Here is an 11,378-nt window from a genome sequence, read left to right as displayed (position 1 = left end):
CCCAAACTGTCTGGTCAAAAACTGGAGATTTGGCAACCCTAGTACACAAACCTCTAACCCCTCTTGATTCTCAGGAATGCAACAGGCCCACAGCCAAAGTTTCCCTCAGCAGATTGAGCTTCAGAAACAGAGCCAACAGAATAAGCTTCAAATCTACTTTCAACACAGGAACCATCAGGGATGGACACTGAGCTGCTAAGTGACTAAAGGGAGAATTTTCAAAGAGTTGCATGTGTATAAATTAGCAGATGCACGTGCATATAACACATATTTACATAAAGGCTATTTTATAAACCTCAAACATACATGTGCAAGTACAAAAAGTGGTAACGCCAGGATTGTTCTGGGGTGTGGCTAAGATTTACGCGTATAAATTGCGTTCTGGGGTGAGGCTAAGATTTACGCATATAAATTGTGTTCTGGGGTGAGGCTAAGATTTACGCATATAAATTGCGTATAAATTGCTATTTTGTAACTTGCCAAACTGACGCACGTACGTATGCTACCTGTGTATATTTACACCTGCTAATTATCTGGTATAAATGAGAATAAAATTATTTATAGCCAAATACTTACTGTGTGCTGGGATCAAGGTAAACTTGGGTGAGTTCAGGTTGAAGAACCAGGGGGGTCTTCATAACTAGAGGCAGACTGGGCAAACTGCTAAAAAATTTGTAATTTCCTTCACCTCCATATGTTACAAAATTTGATGACTTACACATGTAAAAGCCAACAAGTGCTAAGGAAAGTACATGAGTTAAATCTCCACATGTAAATATTAAAATTAGGAGCACAAATACTCCTGACTTGATTTGTACCATTTCACCAGATAAGTCTTAAAAACTATTACTTATCCGGCTAAGCAATATAGCCAGATAAGTGTTAAAATGCTACTTATCTGGTTATTGAAAATACAAGCTACATATTGTTTCGGTATGCAAACATATTGAGTAGATTTAAGCATATTGGGCCAGATCTTAAAAGATACGCACGGGCATAGATTTGTTCGCGCAACCCAGCGCGAACAAATCTACACCCGATTTTATAACATGCGTGCGCTGCCATGTGCATGTTATAAAATCTAGGGTCGGCGTGCACACTTGTGCACCTTGCGCGCGCCGAGCCCTAAGGGAGCCCCGATGGCTTTCCCAGTTCCCTCCGAGGCCGCTCCAAAATCGGAGCGGCCTCGGAGGGAACTTTCCTTCCGCCACGTCCCATCTTCCCCTCCCTTCCCCTACCTAACCCACACCCCCCCCCCCCCCCCCCAGCCCTACCTAAACCCCCATGCTGACCTTTGCTGCAGAAGTTACGCCTGCCTCCGGGCAGGCGTAACTTGCATGCGCCGGCCAGCTGCCAGCATGCCATTCCCCGGCACAGCAGCAACGAAGGATGCCTCCCCCCCCCCCCCGGACCCGCCCCCTTCCCACCCCTTTTTCGAAGCCCCGGGACATACGTGCGTCCCGGGGCTTGCGCGCGCCGCTGAGCCTATGCAAGATAGGCTCGGCGCGCACAGGGGCAGCTTGGGGCAGATTTTCGGTGGTTACACACGTATGATACGCACATAACCCTTTGAAAATCTGCCCCATTTTGAATAGAGTGCGCACATTTGCATGCACAATACAAAATACAAGCAATTGAATGTGCGCACCCATCTATGTGCATTCATTTACATGCTTGTGCATATATTAAAGTTATCCTGGCTGGCTCCAGAGGGAAATTTCAACCATGCATCCTTTTTTTTTTTTTGGGGGGGGGGGGGTACTGGCATTTCTATGCATGTGATATTCGTAGATCTGCACTTTCCATTTTAAATCAGCGTCGACACTGCAGCTATCAAAATGTATCACAGAAATATCAATAAAAGTAAGCAGCTGCCTAAAGTCACTTTCTCAAAGCCAGGTCATCTGATAAGCATGCAGGTACGCCTGGATCCAGCAAGAGTTAATGTTCTTTTATTACTGAATACACTGCATCCAATCCCCAAGAGAGAGAGAGAGAGAGAGACAGAGAGAGAGACTTATTGTTGATATCCTTTTTGCCAGTTTGAAATATTGATTTCTCCTAAGTTCTCTGCCCAGTAGACTCTTTTGGTCTGGTTATTGAACATGGCAATCTCAGCTCTGAGAAAAAGTATACAGTCAATTAAAAAGGGAGGTAAAGTTCCAATCTCAGGAAAAACTGAAAAGACCTTTCTAAATACCTTAATTTTGCACTGAAATGTAAGCATCAGCATTTAATTAAGTGCAATAAGTCATCAGGAAATAAGCACGACTTCTAATGCTTATTATAATTCATTATTCCACTTGTGAGTTTATCTCTATTGAACATGTCGGCATTTTGTTATAGTAAGAATTTGTCTTTGATTGCTAGAGAGAGTGTGCTTTGTGTTGCTTTGGAATGTGCCCGTAATGAATTAATGTGAAACATACCTTTACTAGCTCTGCACAATGATTAAGACTCACCTCTGCAATCTAACCTTTCCAAAATTTCTCATCTGACCCCTTCAATATTTTGCATCTGCAATCATTTATGCTGATTTATATACTGTTAGAATAATTCTGTAATCATGTTACTGTAATTGCAAGGTGCCCTGGAAAAGGGTTTTCAGAGAAAAGCAAAATATAGTAATAAGATAATGTTATCCTCCACCCCCCCCCCCCCTCAAAGTTTGTTCACATCTAGCTGATAATCCATGGCACCTCACACACCAAGTGCCCCTTTTAGATAATCATTATGGGGTAATTTTAAGAATGGCTACAGATGGACAAAGACTGTTAAGTACCTTTTTTTTTTTTTACCTGTGTCTTAACTCTAAGTTTCAAAGTGAAGATTTGCATGGATTTCCCTTTGAAAATGAACCCAAGAAAAGTACTTGCACACATTACACCTACCAACTTGTGCGAGCAATTTTCCAGAGAAAAACTAGACGCATACTTTTGTAAATTGAAAAGGATGGGCATAATTCCACACCTCCAATCCCATCCCCGGGAATGCTTCCCCCCACCACGGGTAAAAAGCATGTGCACAGAGTCCCTACACATGAGTTCTTATCTGCATTTAGGATGGTCAAGTGTCTAAAATCACCTTTCTGCAGTAAAGCACTGTCTTACCCACCAAAATGGCTTTTAAAACTGAGTACATGCATGGCATGAACTGTGAAAATATTTTATTTCGTTATTAAAGCATAAAAAAAGTTGAGGGCAGTCCTCAAAGCCATTAACACCAGTAAATGGCAATTTATTCACATGAATTAGCTGCCTGGAAACCACGCTCCCTCGATTTGGCCAAGAGTATGCACTCTGCAAAATAACACATGTACTTATTGCTACATTTAGGAGATGCTGTCCCAGGAGCATGTTCTAGGAAGGATTGGAGACTAACACATAATGACTGAAACTTGTCTGGGATCTTTTATGAAAAAAAAAAAGTAAAGACATCGCTGTTTACTCAAGTGTTTGGTGATAGAACCCAAGCATAAATTCAGTCTTGCAGGTTCTATTCTCGCTTTTTTTATGATATTGAATGGAAATTTCTATATGGCTATTGCAGTAACACAGGAGGCTGTGCCTGTCATTATTCTTCTCCTGAATGTTCATTTCTACTACACCTAGTTTTGGAAGCTAGAGCTGGTTAGGGTTCATTCAAAGTTCAGATCCAAAAAAATATAAGACTGAGAAACAAATTCTCTTACCTGAAAACTGAAAAGTCAAAGTTTGCTGCTGAATGTAAACTGTAGACATCATGTCAGCATTCACATTTCATCATATTCGAGACCCCCACAATACTGAACCATACTGAGACAGTTTTAAATTTGACTCTGTCAAACCTGATGGTCTTACGTTGCTTACAATTAAGGAAAAATGAAAGAACCAGTTTCCCATTCTCAAGCCTTTTATTTAAATGTGACAACATAAAAATGGGGGTGGGGGAGGGTACATGTAATTGTATAATCATAATTTCTATTAAATATAGTTTTATACGCTGTCAGTGTACACTGATGTACAAGATAAGCCATGTGTTTACAAAAATCCTGCCCAAAAGAGTTTACCTTATTTCCACATACATCTTGGAATCAATTTATATGATTTGAGAGCTCATGTGTAGCCAGGCATTTCAAGGATACTTGCCAGGAATGGCCAAAGCTACCAGCCTGACTGAAATGGGTCATCTAACTGTGAGGAAATATCACCAAAATGGACAAGTACACATTGTCCATAAACAATATAAAGCAGCCAAATTTAGATTTTTTTTTTTTAGTACTTTGCAGTTTTATAAAGCTATCACTATCCTAACAAGGAAATTACTGACTGTAAGTTTTATCACTGTACAGTATTTAAGGTGGAATTAAAAAGAAAAGGAACACACAATGAAATCTATGGGAAAATAATTTTAATTTCACTTTGTCAACATACTACACTGACAGTATTTGAAAACTTAAAAGCAGATTTTTTTTTCTATAATTTATCTCTTCTACCTGCTCCTCCCTTACCCCTTGATTTGAAAGAAAAAGGCAAATGAGAGTTCAGAGAGAATAGAATCACACATTGTAATAGCTTCTTGGCTAGCTCTATGCTTCTGCTGGCAGCTTCTTTACAAACTGCCTGAAGAATAACATGCACAGAGCAGGATTCATGAGGAAGGATTTTCTCTGTAGGCACTTATATGTTCAAGAGTGACAAAAAAATGTTAAACAATAAAAAGTAACTACAAATCCCAACTCTCTACTTCCTGTATTCCCTTCTGACTGCTCTTTTTAAAAGGGAAAGGTGTCCATTTTTGATGCAGGGATGAAATCCATTGCAAGCATACAGTAAGGGGTAGAAATTCAAAGCTGGCTGTGTAAGTAATTTAGGCCTGGATTCATCATTCCTGAGAAAACGGGAGGCGAGCCTGCGAAAGCCCACACTCTTTGCACCACGGCGGTGCGCCGGCTGCCGGCTTTCTCACCGAATAGCACCACTGTGAAAGGTGGTGCTATTCGGCACGCTACTGTCGACGATAATGATAATAACATTATCACCGGCAGCAAAGACACTGCCGACTCCGCCCTTCCCTGCCCCGACTCCTCCCCTCCCCCTAATTTGCATTCTATCGCATGCGAAAAGGGCCTTTTCGCATGCGATAGAGGCTTATTGCACGCGATACGGCCATATCGCGTGTGATAAGCCTTTGATAAATGACCCCCCTTAGCTGGTTAGAAATAATCCAGCTAAAGTTATGATATATATTAGGGATGTGCAGAGCAAAATTTTATGTTCATATTTTTTATGTCCGAAAGGGGGTCCCACTTGCGGCCAATATGGACATAAAAAAAATCCAATGAGTTGGGTATATGTACATATGTGCAAAAAAAAAATTAAACCCCCTCACCCTCCTTAATCCCCCCCCCAGACTTACCACAACTCCCTGGTGATCGAGCGAGGAGTGAGGACGTCATTTCTGCAATCCTTGGCGAGAAGCATGTGACGTCGGTGGCACGTCGAGTGACGCGGCGTCACGTGATTCCCGGCTCGTTCGCGCCGGACGGCTCGTTCGGCCCAAAAAGAACTTTTGGCCAGCTTGAGGGGGTCAGGAGGCCCCCCCAAGCTGGCCAAAAGTTCTTTTTGGGCCGAACGAGCCGTCCGGTGCGAACGAGCCGGGAATCACGTGGCGCCGCGTCACTCAGACGCGACGTCACGTGATTCCCGGCAAGTTCGCGCCGGACGGCTCGTTCGGCCCAAAAAGAACTTTTGGCCAGCTTGGGGGGGCCTCCTGACCCCCTCAAGCTGGCCAAAAGTTCTTTTTGGGCCGAACGAGCCGTCCGGCGCGAACTTGCCGGGAATCACGTGACGTCGGCGTCACATGATTCCCGGCTTGTTCGCGCCGAACGAGCCGTCCGGCGCGAACTTGCCGGGAATCACGTGACGTCGCGTCTGAGTGACGCGGCGCCACGTGATTCCCGGCTCGTTCGCGCCGGACGGCTCGTTCGGCCCAAAAAGAACTTTTGGCCAGCTTGGGGGGGTCAGGAGGCCCCCCCAAGCTGGCCAAAAGTTCTTTTTGGGCCGAACGAGCCGTCCGGCGTGAACGAGCCGGGAATCACGTGACGCCGGCGTCACTCGACGTGCCACCGACGTCACATGCTTCTCGCCAAGGATTGCAGAAATGGCGTCCTCACTCCTCGCTCCATCACCAGGGAGTTGTGGTAAGTCGGGGGGGGGGGGATTAAGGAGGGTGAGGGGGTTTATATTTTTATTTTGGCTCAACAATCGCGATTTCCAACATATCGAACATATCTATGTTCGATATGTGGGAAATCCGATCGTTTATGTCGAATCAATTTTTTAAGTAAAAAAAAAATATGAGTTGCGTTTTACTAATGCGGTCAATCCGAATGCACACCCCTAATATATATTCAGTAGCACAGTGAAGCCGCTCTATATATGGGTATATATATATGCACTTAGCTGGATAAGCCTACCTGGCTAAGTTTAGACCTGTTCTATGTGGCATCTAAACGTTCTTATTCGGCTAACTCCGAATATCAGTAGTTAGCCATATAAGTTATACGGTTAACTCGCTTCTCCCCTGATCTTCCCAGTACTCACCTACGTTTTATGCATGTAATGTAACAGGAGCTAAACATAGATGTACATTCAGCAACCACTACTTAGCTGCATAAGTCTCACTTATCTGGCTAAATAGCGCTGAATGGGCTTTAAATATTTGGCCCTAAAAGTTTGTTCCCTCTCAGACTGGTTAGCGAATGCCGATTGACAAAGAAAAAATGAACGAGCAAAGTTTTGAAAATGTGAACACATCCAAGCATAAAGGCAAAAGCCTCTCTTGAAATTAAAAGTTTTTTTCACCTCCAGCATGAAAACTACAGTTACAGTAAATATCAAAAGCTAGTTATTTACTGATGTTTACTCCCTGCCTCAATGAATAGTAGCTAATCTGACAAAAAAAAAAATGTGCTTTTGAAAATAATTTAAAAGCTCAAATAATGTAGTCCTGTTCCATAAATGCAGAAGTAGGGAGAAGGCTGGCAACTGTAACTTGGGGCCTCATTTTCTAATCGGATCGCACGCGATACCAAAATGGGGGCGGAGTCGGCCCCAGAAGAGGAGGAGTCGGGGCGTCACTGGGGCCGACTCCGTGAAGATGCCGCGGACGACGAAAAGGTAAGGCCCTTTTTGCGTCCGAGTTCGCGCCCAATAGCTACACCTCCTATGGTGGCGCTATTGGGTGCGATACTGGCAGCGATCGCACCGCGACGGTGCGATCGCTGCTGGCTAGCGCAGGCCCGCCCCCCGTTTCGGCCCCCCGCCCCTCATTACCTAAAGTATCGCAGGCCTGCGATACTTTAGAAAATGAGGCCCTTGGTCTCAATGGTGAAGAAATTATGGAAAGAGTAAGGAGATATGTGAACATTTCATGATGCTTGGTTTCCTTTTTTATTACAAGAATTTGCCTAATGTTAGGACCTCTCACCAATGCCTGAGCAATTTTCAAAATCCTCTTTCAACTGAATTGAGCTGGCATGTTTCCTCATAAGAAAGAAAAAAGGAAAAATGATCCTAAGTGTCATGGGTGTGGAGGCTTAAGTGAAAAGTGTGATCTGGAAATCACAGCATGCTCTACAGCCTGCAGCAGAAATTTGAATGAAATTGCAGGAATGGCTCAAAAGTTTGGGAGGCTGATACTCAAAAGCCATTTAGACAGATAACTGAAAAGGTAGCTGAGATATTAGGAGTGGAGGAGTAGCCTAGTCCTTCTGTTGCTCCTTGTGACATTGGGCAAGTCACTTTACCCTCTATTGCCTTAGGTAGAAACTTACAGGGTCATTTATCAAATAGTGTTATGGTGTTTTTGCATGTGTTAAAGAGTGATGCAAATCACAAGAAGAGGAGGAGTGGGAATGGGCTGAGTTCAGCATTTTGCAAAGCACTATCATGCTGCTTTAACTACACCTTTTATCATTAGTGTTAGGCCTTGTTTGCACATTGTGATGTTTTTGCCCAGGCTGGTTTTAGTTGTTTTGAAGGAGAAGGAGAAGGAGAGAGAGAGAGAGAACAGAACCATAGTGCAACCACACTAGATAGATATTTATATCTCTATGGGAAGTCCACCTAGTAACTTGAGGTGCAGTTTAGGTATTAATGTAGGGGTTAGGGGCCACTTTGGCATTCAAAGTGAGATGTACGAACAGAACAGTGATCTCTTGTGAAGATTTGAGGACCTTCAGAGTGAGGAAACTCACCCAAAGATGAGATTTGTGCAATGTTCTCTCAACCTAGCTTGATGGACTCTCTACCTGGGTAACATTAAGCTAGGCTGAGAGAACATTGCACAAATCTCATCTTTGGCTGAGTTTCTTCACTCCGTGGGTCATCAAATGTTCACAAGAGAGCACTGTGCTGTTCGTATGTCTCACTTTGAATGTCAAAGTGGCCCCTAACCCCTACACTAATACCTAAACCTCACCTCGAGTTACTAGGTGGGCTTCCCATAGAGATATAAATACCTATCTAGTGTACGGGCATTATGGCTAGGTGCTCTCTCTCTCTCTTATAGTAAACATTAGAGATGTGAATTGTTTTTTGTGTTCGTGTCATTCTTCGTTTTTCCGCTGCCACTGGAAATGTCGTTTTTTTGCGGTTCGGGTCTTTTTTTCACGAAAAATCATTTTTTGAGTTAGTGCACGCTAACTCCCCGTTAGTGCGCACTAACAAAAGCCGTTAGATTTTGTTAGTTTTTGTTAGTGCGCACTAATACAAAATAAGAATTTTCGTGAAAAAACGGGAAAATCCCGATCGTTTTTCGGGCTCCCTGAAACATGCCGAATTGGACAATTTTGTTGAAATTTTCCAATTCGGCAAAAATGAATGCACATTTCTAGTAAACATGGTCCCCTCAGTGGTTGTATGTAGGTAACATTGCACTTATCTCAAAGTGCAAAAAGGTTATCACAATTTGCAGTAACTTAGCACTTCACATAGGTGTTATTGCAACAAACTGCCTATTACCATAAAACACTCCCCTTTTTCTATAGCATGCAATATTTAGTGCATTTTCATAAATCTAGGCCTTAGATTGAAAGCCCTCTGGGGATAGGGAAATACCTACAGTACCTGAATGTAATCCACTTTGAAGCACTGCAAAAAGCAGAATATAAATCTAAATAAATATTAAATGGCTTATCTGGCAAAATAACTCATTTTCTGGCTAGAAATTAGCGAGATAACTCAGGGGTGTTCCTGAGATAGGTATTCCAGGGAGGAGCAGACCTAACCAAATAGGTTATTTTAATTTAGTCAAATTTATTAATCGCTTCACACAAAAAAGTGATGTACAATAAAACATACATAAAATCAGAATATATAAATATAAAAAATAAAAATAAAACAACATACATGTGTATACTGAGCTCTCTAAATGATAGGTTTATTACTACTTCACACAGCATCTTGCCAACAAATAATTAGCTGGTCAATAATTTACAAGACCTGCTGCAAGAGAAAAGACTAGAGACCACCTCTAAAAGTTTTACTGCTGGGATTTAATTTTAACTCAGCCGGCAAGGAGTTCCACAGCAATGGAGCTGCCACAGAAAATGTTGATTCTCTAGTAGATGCTAGGTAAGTGAGTCTGACAGATGAGACATCAAGCAGTCCACACTGAGATGAACACAGTTGGTGAGATGGTTTAACATAAGAACATAACATAAGAACATAACATAAGAATTGCCATACTGGGTCAGAGCAGGGTCCATCAAGCCCAGTAAAACAGTGGCCAATCCAAGTCACAAGTACCTGCCAAGTACTCAAACATTAAACATTCTCAAGCAACTACCGCTTAATAAATTAATAGCAGTTTATGAATTTATCTTCTAGGAACTTATCCAAATCTTTTTTAAACCCAGCTACACTAACTACTTTAACCACATCCTCTGGTATGAATTCCAGAGCTTAACTATGCGCTGACTGAAAAAGAATTTTCTTCGATGTGATTTAAATGAGCTACTTGCTAACTTCATGGAGTGCCCCCTAGTCCTATAATATGAAAGAGTACCTGTTTAGTGGATAGAAATCAAGATATTTTTCCAACATTAATATTTGTGCCTTATTGTAAACCATTGTGATGGTACCTAACTTAACAACGGTATAGAAAAGATTCTAAATAAATAAATAAATAAATAAATAAATAGAAACATGGATAAAGGTGAACCAGTAGATGTAGTGTACTTGGATTTTCAGAAGGCGTTTGTATACTTTTAGCAACATATTGGCACATGAACATGTATTCAGATTTAACAATTTGGCTACAATCATGCCCACCTTATAAACAATTTGTTGCTTGATTGGTAGCCATTTTAAGTTTACAAGTACAGGGGTTATATGTTGATTCCACTTTCTAACAGAAATTAGTTGAGCGGCAGAATTTAACAATAGTTGCAAAGGTTGCAATGTAGAAACTGGCAAACCAAGATAGAGACTATTGCAGTAATCAATCATCAGAAAAATTACTGCTTGGACATAAGAACATGCCATACTGGGTTAGACCAAGGGTCCATTAAGCCCAGCATCCTGTTTCCAACAGTGGCCAATCCAGGCCATAAGTGTTGGGGCTCCGACCGCCTCTCCCACGACCGGGGTCGGGTCCTCTTACCTTTGCCCAGGTCTGCGGGAAGAAACCCCAAACGCCCAGTCGAGTAGGCCGCACGGCTGTGGCATCTCCACGTGGGAGATGCCGCCGGGGCCCTCACGAACTCCGTCCTTAGCGCAGACCACTCGCGTGCGTGGGGTTAGCACTTTTGAAGGTCCAGCACCCGGGAAGACGGGACCACCCCCGGGATGACGTCAGACGCCGGCCGAGTATAAAGGTCGGGCCCCGGCTTCAGTACCTCGCCTTGCAACGAGGTTCCTCTGCTGAGACTCAAGTTGCTTCTGTTCCTGCCTGCTGCCGATTCCTGGTTCTTGACTCCGGTTGCCCTCGACACTGCTGTTCGCTGCCTGCCTCGACCTCGGACCTGCTACTGACTTCTCTGCCTCGCTTACTCCCGCCTGCTGCCGCCTCCTGGTTCTTGACTCCGGTTGCCCCTGACACTGCTGTTCGCTGCCTGCCTCGACCTCGGACCTGCTACTGACTTCTCTGCCTCGCTTACTCCCGCCTGCTGCCGATTCCTGGTTCTTGACTCCGGTTGCCCCTGACACTGCTGTTCGCTGCCTGCCTCGACCTCGGACCTGCTACTGACTTCTCTGCCTCGCTTACTCCCACCTTCTGCCGCCTCCTGGTTCTTGGCTCCGGTTGCCCCTGACACTGCTGTTCGCTGCCTGCCTCGACCTCGGACCTGCTTCTGACTTCTCTGCCTCGCTTACTCCCGCCTGCTGCCGCCTCCT

The sequence above is a fragment of the Rhinatrema bivittatum genome, chromosome 2 (genome assembly GCF_901001135.1).
Source record: "Rhinatrema bivittatum chromosome 2, aRhiBiv1.1, whole genome shotgun sequence".
Classification (NCBI taxonomy): domain Eukaryota; kingdom Metazoa; phylum Chordata; class Amphibia; order Gymnophiona; family Rhinatrematidae; genus Rhinatrema; species Rhinatrema bivittatum.
The sequence above is the reverse complement of the archived record's forward strand: the minus strand, read 5'-3'. Positions refer to the sequence as shown.